Below are 13047 nucleotides of genomic sequence, written 5' to 3' on the forward strand. Positions count from 1 at the left end.
GTGCCATTAAGAATGTGCCAGGATCAGGAGCGTAGATGCCGTCCAGCCTCTCAGCAGTGATATGGTTGTCCTGCATACGATAGCAAGCACACAAGGGCTGTACTGATAAACAGACCAGACCCAAGATGTAAAATTTAGAGAGGACTCTTCTCCAAGTACCTCTTCTGCATCTGCAAAGGCAAAGGCTGGTAAGGAAGCAGTCAACTTCTTCACAGTTCCGTTTTTCAATTCAGAAAATACAGAGTGTTTTTTGCGGGCTGGTATTTTGGACAATTCAAATCATACTTCATCTTAATTCAGCTCAGAAGTAAAGAAAGGTAAGCAAGCTATAAACAGACACTGCTGCAAGATACGAATGCAAAACCAGAAAAACAACAAAAAAGAGACGACTTTTTTCTCTGGGCTTTGAGATAACCCGACTGGGTGAAAAATCAAAGTGCAGCCATACTGCATTTAGTTTACTGCCTGACCCAAAAATTAATTTCTACACCAGTTGCAAAGAAAACATCACCTCAAGGTCATACACGAAGGCTTCTGTCACACTGCCGCACAACTCCTCAACATACAGCATTCCCTCTTTGCCATATGGACCTAATACTATGCCCCTTGCACCTGATGTACAAATAAAGAAGTGCTGCAGCTGTATTTTCCAGCCATTCCTTCAATGAACAGATAATGATATAGCCAATGCTGAGATATTTGATGTGAGTAGTGGACATTTTAGTCCCTGCACGAGTCCTTAATCTCCCTAGAATCCACAGGAAGAAAATTATTTGATATGAGAACCTTTGATATTACAAGTTGTATTTAACATTTCAAGGCTCATTTGAATCAGCTCAGCTCACTAACTGCTAAAGCATACAGGACAACATGTCCTGGAGAGAGGAAAAACCCTATAGATGTGTTTTGTAGCCAAAAGGTATATTACAAAAAAATCACCAAAAAAATGAGTTGCTGAAGATAAGGCCCAAAATGTTATTGGTGCCATTCATTTTAGAGCAGAAGGGCAGATGGATCAGAAGCAAAAAATAGTACTGAGATTTCCATGGCGCACTTCTTAAGACAGAAATTCTGTTATGACCCACAAATGCCTGTAGAGCATGAGTCAATGAAATCTCATATTGACGCAACACCAACTATATCATAAAACTGTATCATGATTCCTTTTCCCTTGTTGTAATCCATTAAGATGCTAGAAAATTTGATTTTTTGGTAGAGATGTGCAGGCAATAACATCTCCCTACCGTGCCTTGGCAATGTACTAATGGCTATTGCAAAACACTTACTGTAACCATTCAGCCAGGTTTCTGCCCACAGCAGAAATAAATGAATAAATATGCTTTTACCCAGTTCTGCTACTCATCTTAACACATTGTTTTATAACCTCAGTATAAAACAGAAAAAACCAAATCATTTCAGGGGTTATGTATTTTGTGGTATGTTGAAGATGGAATCCTAAACGGAAGGTTTTATGCCTTTGGAAAAGTGTGTCTTTGTACTACTCAAAGTGCTTGGCTTCTAAATTTGTAACTATAAAAAGAGTGTTTTCTGCAAATCTGCCTTTTTAACGAAGTATATATGCTGATAATGTTGAACCGATCCTGTGGGACAGGTTTGGCTGGGGGGTGGGGGGGGGCATTTCCATTAACAGGCCTGAAGGATTAAACTTGCATTTAATTTCTAAGAACAGCACAGTTTCTGACAAAACACTTTTATTTCTATTAGTGGCATGAAGTTCTGGCAAAGAAAAGGCATGATATAACATGCACATTTGCTTCTTGTGGTGTTTCTTGGAGAGACAATGCAAGTTGGTGGTCAAAGAATCAGAGAGTCAGAAAATTCAGTGGAAAAAAAGATATATTTTTTGAGGAAATGAAAATGTCTGATGTATAAAATTGCATTTGTAGAAAGAATAATCATATATGACTGGAGTGGTACCTCCTGGGAAGCACAAAAGGACACAGTGATACAGTGGCTGGTTACCGTAGGGGAAGGTCTGGGGTGGGCTCTCAGAAGTCAGTAGAATTCTCTGTGTTAATTCAAATCGATTGTGGGTCATGTCCTAGATTTATAGTAATTACATTAAAAGCATTGTGATTATAAACAAACCCTAGCTTTTTCAATATACGTAAGTACAGTGGGAACTAACACATACCTTACAAGATCTTTCACAAATGCAGTTAATGTGCATGTTTTTAATATTTTTCTTTTTTTTTTTTTTTTTTTTATACTAGGCAACACTCAAAATCCAGAAGAAGAGGTGGCAATCTACAGGAAGCTGGTAGGTCAAATTTTAAAATTATATAAACTCTAGTATAATTAGGCTGACAAAACAGATATAAGCGGTAAAGTAATGAAACTTGCATTTACTGGGTATTCAGAAAATATGCAAAATCGTTTAAATTTACATACTGAGGGGGAGAAAATGTGGTTTAGCAGAGGCAATTAACATGAGAAAGTAAGACAGATGCTGTGCAAATAATTCATAATGAATAATTTCTTTGCTCCATTTTGTGTTTGCAAGTTTTCCAAACAAACTAGTTTTTCTGATGTATATGTTCAAACTGCTGAATAATATCTATGCATAATTTTTATCTGTAATTCATTCATAAGCAGAGCTTTTTGAATATTCAAGCTTTTTTTGAATGGGTATGTAGGTCGTACAACACATTTCTCTTTTCCAATTGGAGAAACATAACTTATAGGTTCTGCTATGAATAATCACAATATTTAACAATATTTGCTTCATTATTTTACCAAACATTCCTGCTAGTAAACTCATTTGTTAAAATAATCATGGAAAAAGAGATGCAAACAAAAGCAAATAAATTAGTCTGGCATCCCCTCTTTTGTTTCTCATTTGAGAAAAATAATTTTTACTGTCCTTAATTCTGTTTGTCTTTAATTAAAATATATGAGGAAGCTGAAAATACAAAATCATAGCATTAAAGATACTCAGGTTTGATACGGCTTTAGTGTCAGGGTATACTTAAATACACAGAGTTCCTTCCCCAGCCGGGTGTGGTTGGTTTTCTGCCAATTGTGAGATCCCTTAAATGACAAGCCGGCGTCTCTCAACTCCACTCTGCCCTTCAAGCTCACTGTCCGAGTGACTGATGTGAGGGGCACCCGGCGCCTCCATTTCTGTTACCTCTGAATTTCCATCCATTCTGTAGCCAAACGTGGTATCAGCTTCTGCTGTATAGCAGCAGAAAGACTTACACGTAGGAAGATAATGAAGATAAATATACTATTTGTTGGCAGTCAGGGTGATTAATTGCGAGAGGCAAGCTTAATTATGCCAGTAGTAATAATTGGTGTCATGGACAGACACCAAGATTTTATGGCCCATTGTTAGAAATGTGTTGAAGTTTGAATATGAATGCATTAATGGATTAGTACAAATTGTGTCTTCTTTCATAACAGGCATATATTCTTAATTATGTTTAGAGTCATATTTATTTGGAATGCTGGAAAAGTCAGTTTTTACTCTTTCTGTAAGTGAAGCGGGTCATCAGACCTGAGAGACTGAAGCATTCTTATGATAAATTGTGTATGACTAACTCAATGATGAGTGAATTCCATTTCCAGAATCTTATTAGCAATGTAAAAATTGTATTTGATTTTATATACTTATTTTTATTTTGTATATGTTTTTCTATTGAATACATTTATATTTCAGAGTTTCTATTGCAGTTTACTATTTCAATAGCAGTAATTAAAAAATCTTGTATTAGTAATCTAAGTTTTACATTTCACACAGTGGGAGAATTTTAAGGTCTCTTTTTGGGGTACCTTTATATCGCATTTATAGACTGGCACTGAGGATCTGACAGTCTCCGCTTACACCTTTTTTTCCTGAGATCAGAAATTAGCCTGGAATAGCTTATGACTTGAGAAGTACAAAGGATCCCCCAGACCTTTCTAACACTAATAGGACAGGAGAACGCAGAGAACACAGAAATACAGTTTCACAAATGTAAATTCTGCAAACACATATCAGTGTGAAAGTTCTGCCATTCTCATATTTTACACTGAATAATGTGAGAACACCCAGGCAATTATTTTAAGTAACTGAACTATACCTATACGTCTTTGGAAAAGAATGGAAATAATAAAATAACTTGCTTAGTAAGTCCTGGTGTAGTAATGTGTTAACCAGCAATTACAAGCTCCTTTGGGTATAAAGAAAGGATGTCTTTAATGAACATGGCAAACTAAACAATTGTTTGAAAATACAGAAAAATAACAATGAAGTGACATTAAATCTAGAAGGAAATTGTATTTCAGTAATTTGGCAGACTTTATGTGGCAAACGTGACTTCATTTTTTTTAAACTAGATACATAAATTAAAGTAAAAAACAACAGAAAAGAAAACATCCATTAAGTTAATCTAGTTGAGTATATATTGTCACTGTTCCTTGGTTTACTTGCTTTCTATTCTCTTACTTTTTCCAGCACTTGAAATTTAAACTTCATAAAACATCTAGACATAGTAAACCTTACAATTACTATGTTTTGATGTCTTCTCTCCTGTTTATTTACAGCTTAAAAGAACATGTTTTGTAATTTAGGTATTTGATTAGCAATTATATAATACATTATTTGTGTCATCTTGTAACAGACATTCTGGGTTATACATCCCTGCAACCACAATTCCTGCTCCAACTTCTCATTCTTCTATGGCTGCCTTCATTTCTTTTGGCACTGCAGGAGTTCTTACTGGTAGGAATGATAAATGAACATGTTTCTTTGCATTATACATATCTACAGCAAATAAACTGTGTATACCATATCACTTTCTACATCTATTGCCCAGTGCTGTTATAGCCAATGCATTAAATATTGGGCTTCTTATGGACTGCTCACTGCAGTTCAACACAACAGATAATGAAAAGAGATCAGGCATGAAAACTTCCTCTTTATCTTGCACCTTTCGTCACACAAAGTAACTGATAACAGCTAAGTTCATCATCCTTCTTTCATACAATATTCAGGAAATCAGGCACTTAAACCATGACCTTCACAGAGAAAGGACTGTGTCATCTTGTTTAGCCGGTAGCAAAAGTGGGACCCTGATCCTGAAGGGAGTTGTTGGATTTTATCAGAAGATAAATAAAGCAAGTGAATGCTTTCGTGTGCTCGTATGGAACTTCTTTTCAAGGAAAACATTTTGCATTAAAAGAACAGAGGGTAGAAGGCGGCACAGAGCATAAAAGTTACTCATGAAAGATGGGGATAAATTAAGGTTAAGCAAATAAAAAATAAAATTGTTTAATAGCTTACTTAAACATCAGTTGCATAGTCTCTCTTACTTCGTATTTTATTAAAAAATGCTCTGCAATAATATAGAATTTATGCTATCTGTTAGAAAAAAGTTATTCCAATCCTGAGAATTTTATGTTGCCTTGTTATTATTTAATATTTCTCACTGTCTTGGTAATTCTTGCATACTAAGAAAATGAAAAAAATATTGTTCTATTATATTTTCTAATGCCAAGTGCCTATGAGCCTATGAAAGTTAAAAGATTCACTGATATAGCATAGTATTTTTGGGTAACAAATTCAGCTTTTTCCCCCTCTTAATTCCTCCCCTGATCTCCAGAGTGGTCTTATTTAAAAGGAACAAACGTTGTTAGTGAAGTTTGCATTGGCATTTTATGTAGGGATAGAAGTGTACCATTTAAAAGGCAAACTGTCACAAATTATATGCCCGATTTTATATATTGTACATGTCTATTCTTACTCTTGGTTCTCATCATTCTTTCCCCGATCATTCTTTGCATTTTCACATGTGCCTTCCAGTAGGTGATTTCTCTGCACCTTTTTACATGCTTACTGTTAGAGCAGACTGCTAACTGAATATTGCTTTTGAGTCAGACTTTAAATCTTGTACTGACTGATTTCAATATTATGCAAAATAGCTATTGTATCCTTTACACCTTGCTAGTTTCTTTTTCTCTTCTCTATGTATTGTTCCAGATACATTATTCTACCACTTCTTGTGGATAAAACAATTTAACTGACCTTTCACCTAGACTAGGTACTAGAACTGTCTGTGTGTGTTGCCATTTACCCAAACTTAGTCTCATTTACTCTTATGCAGAGTATGTATCTGTGGTGTACCTCATCCACACCAATACCACTTCATGCAGAGCTGAGAAAAAATACTTCTGCTATCAGAAATAAATGTTGATTTTCTCCTTAGTTCACTTTGCCAGTGAACGCATTGTTACTAACCAGAATGCTCCCTGACCTCCGTGGTTTTCATCATAATCACCTTGTAGTATTTTATCCCAGACCAAAAATGCAAAAGCATTTCTATATACAGACAACTACATAAAGCATATGCTTTTTCTTTACTGTAATGGTTACTATCTCTCAGTAATTACTGCAGGAAGACAAGTGAAACTGTTCATCCTCTGTGGTGTCAGAGTCATTAAAATGGCTGAGAATTAACATTCTAATAGCTTGCAATTACACTCAATAGCAGTCAGTGGCTTGCAAAACTAAACTAAGGAGTAGTTCACAACTGTATCTCCCATTTATGTTGCAACAGTAATGAGAATACAGATTTTGGTATTTGGGAACTGGAATCTAAGATGTGCAAAACCAGTATGACTCCAGTAACTGGACAGACAGAAGAAGGTAAGAGACCTGGGTCCTGATTCCCACGAGTAAGAATTCCCCTGATATTTGTGCGTTTGGTATTTGTATTAGCAGTTTAGAATTATCACGTAAGCATTCTTAGCACAGTAACTCATTGGAAGCAGTGCATCCCACCAACTCTTCAACAGTGATACCTAATTTCAATACCCACGAGGTGTCTTCTCCTGAAAGCTGGACAACTTGAACACAAAATTTTTCCCAGAGCCCAGTTAATTCTCCTCTTGATCTGTCAGATGAGCAAAGGCTCATCATTTGCTTAGAGATGGCAATAATCCACTTTAACAGTAAGTTGGCAGCCACATTCTTCAGCATTCCTTTGAAATATTTGTGATCAGCAAAGATAATAGGGGAAAAGGGATTTAGGTATTTAAGTCTGGAGTTTCATGTATGTAAAACACACTGTCGACATGTACCAGGACAGACAAATGATGTTCTACTCAATTTTGCATGGGGATGGGTGTTTCATTAGGGATGGCTGTGCATACCGAACGTGCTCATTTGCAAACAGCAATTTCTCTAAAGAAAAATGATCCCTCTTTCAGTACAGTGGCATTCTGTGCCTGTAAAACTCTGCACATTTTCTTTACTTTCCACTGAGCAGGTATTACCTACAAAGACTTTCCATCTCTTTGTCTCCTCTTCTTCTTCCAGAACTGCAAACTTGTTGATGGCTTTGAATTGTTCAGAGCCGTTCAAGCATATAGCAAGTAGCTTTCTACCTGCTCGGTACTTCCATTTGAGCCATTTCAAAGACAGGCTGTAATTCTTACAAGGTAGATGGGCTGGCTGGAGAAGGGAAGCAAAAAAAAAAAAAAGGCTAAAGGGACTGGAAACTACCTGAAAATACCAGTACAATTTCAACACCTTTCTCTTCTTTTTGTTTGACAAATTACGGACAGTTTCTAGCAATATTTAAGAGGTCATACAAACTCCCTTATTTTAATGTCAAACATGCACCACATTTACTGAATTACCAAAGATGGTAATTCCAGTGTATTAAAATTGCTAATCTTGCCACTCATCCTCTGTTGGTAGCTCACTGCGTGATACTCTGATATTTCTCCCGTACCACTGTGTGGTTACTTCCCTGGAACAGCTGCTCCCATGCATTTGGTTTTTTTTTTATTTTTCTTTTTTTTTTTTTATAATTCAGACTACTGTTTGGAGGTTGTATTTCTTACTATGCAATTGCAGGCATAGGATTAAGAATGAAAATGGGACATCTAAATCAGGTACAACTAATGATATTCCAGTGTATATAATAAATATGGGAAATTGTACCAATTAATTAAAATAATCCTCTTTACAACGTGTTAAAGCATTTGAGAGGCATTATTCAGTAAGATAAGCTCTCTCTTTATTATGAAGAGTTGAGTCCTATGTTGATACGGTAGATCATTGCATATCACGATTTATAGTTTACAGGGTTGGAAAACACTCTGCTTATCACGTGGTGTGACCTGTTGTGTAATGCCAGCCAGTGAACTTCACCCAAGTAACCACTCCATCAGTCCCATAACTTGCATTTGAGATGCAACGTATCTTTCAGGGAGATCTGCAGTTCTATTTAAAGACTCTATGCCACACAGAATTCACATTCCATAGGTAAAATGTTCCAGTCATTAATTAGCTGCAGTATTAAAATTTCACCTTCATTGTACAATGCATTTACATAGCATCAGCTTCCAGAAACTGTCTCTAATTATTCCTGTTTTGATCAAGCTATAGCAATGTGTGTGGTGGAGCAGCTCCATACTAATAGAGGAATAATGATATAAAGGGACACACTGAAAAATCAGCAGGTCCAGGTTAGAAAATTCCAACACATGCTTAAAAGGCAAGGGGATAAGCATCCAGCATTTATCTCCAGGAAACTGCAAATCTTCTTTGTTGTCTCCTTTTTCCTTTCCTTTCAAATCTCACTGAAGTTCAATTTTTCAAAGAAGTATGAGAAAGAGAGCCCCAGCCCTTCTGAAAGTAGACAAGATGTTCTCATGTCAGCAGGTTCTGTAAGAGAGAAGGTGATACTGACAGAGACTCCAAAGATATTGGGGATGAAGCCAATAAAGCATGCGGGTTCCAGGCCGTGTATCACAGGCCTACCTTTTAAGCATCTCGGGCATGGAGCAGTAACTAATATAGCCAACAGGACAGTGATACCTCTGCAGTGCCCTTCCTCAAGGCACTTTACTAAAGTCTGAAGAAATATGTTTATATTCACTTGGGATTCACTGCTTGGAACTTGTTCTTGAAGGTAGGCACTTACATTCTTTCCTCTAAAGGGCAAAACAGCTAAAGGATTTAAAATGTGCTAGAGGAGAAGTAGCCTGTGGTCACCATTTACTTACTAATCCAGTAGCTAAAGTTATAACCCAATACATGAGGTGTTTGGTTTACTCTCCTCAGCCTTATGCATATTCAGTCTCACGTCGCCCATTCCCAGGAGAATACCTTACCACCAGATTAAAGGGATGGGAACAAACCTCTTCCATCGAAGCTGTATCACCACATCTAAAAGAATCCAAGATTAATTTAAATAGAGAACAAGAGGAAGAGAGAGCATGGCTCCCTGTCTTGTTAGGACTCTCACTTTAGGGAGAAGACATGGTTATCCTTCTAAAACATATATTAATTATATCTTAGCTATTCTAATTTTTATATAGTTACCATTAATCCTAAGTGTGGACACAAAGCCAGTATCGGTCTTACTAATAATGCTTAGACGTGTAATTTCCGTTTATTTTTGCTCTGATACTCTCAGCTATCCATCCACTCACAGCTGTCATCTTTACTAACCCATAACAGTGGGAGCATATATTCACTTATTCACCAGGACAAAACAGTGCTGTTTACTGTAAATTGCCTTCTAGAAAACAATCCCCCAACCTGAAACGTAACCCATGTTCTTTTTCACTAGATACCTGACCTTGACTTCAACATTTCTGTTGAACAAATGAGGCCACCTTACCAAGGCGTCCAGCCATTACCCCGTATCCATCATAATTGACCAGCAACAAATCTTTGTTGTGTGGCATTTAATCAGCCATTTGTTTATTCTCTCTCAAATCGCTGGTATATTAAGTTGCTTTGTAATATTCTATGTATCATTAGTAGAAATATTCCAATAGATTTACAAATATTTTTAGATTGTATGGGCTAAATGGATTTTGTTTTTTGCTAATTTCTGTTTAATCATCATAAGGATCAAGTCACATGCTTTATGGACCGCTATTACAGACATTCCATTACTTTTTCACTGAAACTTGTGTGGCAACAAATTGCAGTTTGACAAGATTTGTTTCCATCTGAGTGTAATTCTCAGTTTTTCTTTCCGATAGGGACAACTCATTACTTAACTGCAACAATCTTTTTAATACATCTCTAACATTCATTTTTGCAATCTAGTTTATTTTCAAGCAGAGAGATTATTTCCAGTAAAATGACTATCACAGTATCTCTGTGCAGAAGTCTCTCTGCAGAATCAAGATATCACCATGCATATTATTACGTTAAAATTTAGACCACAGCATTCAAGACAAGGACACATCTTGAAATCTGTGAAATGCCACAGAAAAAGATGAGGCCAGGGAGAAGTTGTGGCTACGTGGATCTTCTTCAGCCCTGTGAATAGATGCAGTCCTCAAGCTAAGGCATTGCATGTAATTTACCAAGCTCTACTAGTATGCTCAGCTCTCCCCTCTTCTCAATTAACCTTGAAAAGCTGAGAGATACTTCCCTGCTGATTTCCGGATTGCCCCTTAAAACTCCTGCTCTTTGTTGACAGTTACAAAACTACAGTTGCAGTCGGAAAATTAACTCTGCTGTAGTTTCTCTCTAATCAGACGTTTACAGTACGCTTTTCCCAGCTACAGGTAATCCAATGTGCTCTATTTTACTTCTCCACACAGATTTTCTGTTTTATGGAACACAGACATAAAGATTGTTACGTTTTAGTAGCACCGTTAGCCCTGCTGCTGTGCATTACGCATGTCTGGGGCTTTTTCACTGCTGTTTCTGTATATCGTGGTTAATTTAAGTTGCTGCTTTCCTCCGGGCCTTGCCAAGAATCTGTACAGAGGTTGACATCAGCTTGTGTCTAGCAGTTTATCTAGCAGTTTGCCGTTCTCTCATTTCCTGATCTACTTTGCTTTAGTGCTCCTTTCTTTTGGTGCCACTGGTGCTTTCCGCAGATGTTTAGCAAAGGGGGCGGAGGGGGGGGGGAATTTAAGGTTAAATAGTCAACGCTTAATTACACTTTACACTTTATAGAAAAGGTAAGTATTCTGCACAGCGTTTGGAAGCACTGCGGTATGGAACACGGTGCCTGGGGCTCACCTGTGCCCAGTTCACTGACGAGGGGAAGGTGATCGCTAAACTTAAGTCCTTTCTGAAGGAGTGCGGAACAGTTTGTCAAAACGTTTCTAAGTTGTGGCAAAAAGATGGAAGGAATTTTTTAACAGTTTTTTTCCCCGTGATGAGATGCTTTTGTCGCCGCCGCCCGCGGCTGAGGCGGGGGGCGGCGGAGGGGCCCGGCTCGCCCGCGCCCGCCGTTACCTCAGCGCCGCCGCGTCCTCGCGGCTCCGGCGGGAAAGGGCCTCCGCCGGGGCGGCCTCCGTCCTTCCCCTCCCGATCCTTGTCCCCTCGCCGGGCCAGGCATCCCGACGCCGGCGTCTCCCACCGGCAGCCGCCCGCCCCCGGGGCCGTTAGCCCGGCGGAGGCAAGGGGCCTGCCCCGCGCCCGCACCTCTGCGGCAGCGCTCGGCCGGGGTAGCCCAGCAGCGGTAGCCCGGCAGCTCCGCGGAGGGACGCCTGCTATGCGCAGTGACGGTCTAGGAAACAAGGACGCCCGGGCTGTGACGGCGGGCTGCGGCGGCGGGCCGCTGCCGCCCGCCCGTCGCCGCGACGCCCGCAGCGCGGCTCCGCCGCCGCCCGGCCCCGCTAGCGCGCGGGGAGGGAGAGGGGAGGAGGACGCGGGGGGGGGACCCTGCGCGCGCGCGCGCGGCCGGGCGCCGAGCTCCGGGATTGGCTGTCGGCCCCGGCCGCGGCGCGTGCAGCCGGGGGCCGGCGGGGCTGCGGGCAGAGCGCGGCTGGCGCGCGGCGGGGCCCGCGCTCCCTCAGGCCGCCTCGCGACGGGTCCGCCGCGCCCCGGGCGCTGGGAGGCGGCGGCGGTTCCGCTCCTCGGGGGAGGGACGGGACGGGAGCGGGAAGGGAAGGGGTGTCCCTCGTCAGTGAAGGAATCCGCACCGGTGCTAAGTTGTCTCCCGGAGGCGGTGTGAGGCGCTCGGGCTGCTCAACCTGCTGCTGCTGCCGGTAAATGCTCTCCACTTCTCGCTCGCCTACAGGCTGAGGGCTCTCCTGCCGCTGCTCGCTCGGCAGCGGCGCCCGAAGCTGCAGCGGTTCTGTCTCTATCGCTCCCTTCCCTTCTGCCTCCCCCCCCCACCTCCCTTTTCTGTAATTGCGTTACTGGAGTTGACAACTTCAGATGTGTGTCTTAAGCCAGGCGGTGTTGTGTCTCCTGCAGCCGGTTAATCCAGCAGTTGGAGAGGTCGTTAGTTGCATGAGTTCCAGGGAAGGAGGGTTCTCTGTGCCTCTGCAATAAGTGCTGCTGCTTTTCTGACCATTAATTCTCATCCTTGATCGCTGGTATTTCTTTTATTTTCACGGTGTTTTAATGTTGCCTTTGTTCTTTAAACTGCTTCATTTTTTTTTTATTTTTTTTTCTTTTCCGCCTTTCTTCTGGGATTGAAGTACAAATATTTCTTTTTCCTCAGTTTTTGCCAACAATGTGGAACGATATCGCTGATTCAGAAACTGTTGTCCACAGTGCGTCTTGGGTAGGAACCGGCAGAAATAACAGAAGGCAGGCATTTGTATTCCGAAAGGGAATTTAAAAAAAAAAAAACGCTGCTTTGCATCATTGCTGCAGATTTGCAGGAAGCAGTAAGGGACAATAATACTACATTGTTTGCAAAGATAATAAACGTAGAAGTGCTTTGCTGTTTCACGTATAGCCCTGCCATTGAGCTGCTTCGAAATTGCACTTAATAATAAATTCATGGCTGTGGAGGAAGAAATTGCTGGCATGTATTGCATACATTGCTGAGACAATGTACTAACCTCTGCTAACACCAGACCAAGTCCCTGTTAGCCCTTACATGGAGTGGCAGTTTGACAAGATACTATTTTGTTTCCTGCATACACCCAAACTGAAATTTAAATAAGGTGGCTTAATGGATGCGGATGGAGCTCTTAACTCTTTATCTCTGAACCAGACTCCTTTTCAACACTTCTTGTTAGGATGCTTGTAAATGCTAGTGTAAACATTGATCTCTAGTAATTTCAGCTGATTTAATACTACCGATGTCTTAATATGTGCTT

General features: G+C 40.2%; 1 protein-coding gene across 1 annotated transcript in view; it reads left to right on the top strand.

Moving 5' to 3' along the window:
- TENM2 (teneurin transmembrane protein 2) overlaps window positions 1–13047 on the top strand; it is a 1855021-nt gene that overhangs the window by 1174722 nt on the left and 667252 nt on the right. Inside the window, exon 14 of the mRNA XM_054217271.1 lies at window positions 2235–2281. The gene's annotated coding sequence lies outside the window, so the exon portion shown is untranslated. The remainder of the gene's footprint in view (window positions 1–2234; window positions 2282–13047) is intronic.

Source organism: Rissa tridactyla, chromosome 11 (genome assembly GCF_028500815.1).
Source record: "Rissa tridactyla isolate bRisTri1 chromosome 11, bRisTri1.patW.cur.20221130, whole genome shotgun sequence".
In the NCBI taxonomy this organism is placed as follows: Eukaryota; Metazoa; Chordata; class Aves; order Charadriiformes; family Laridae; genus Rissa; species Rissa tridactyla.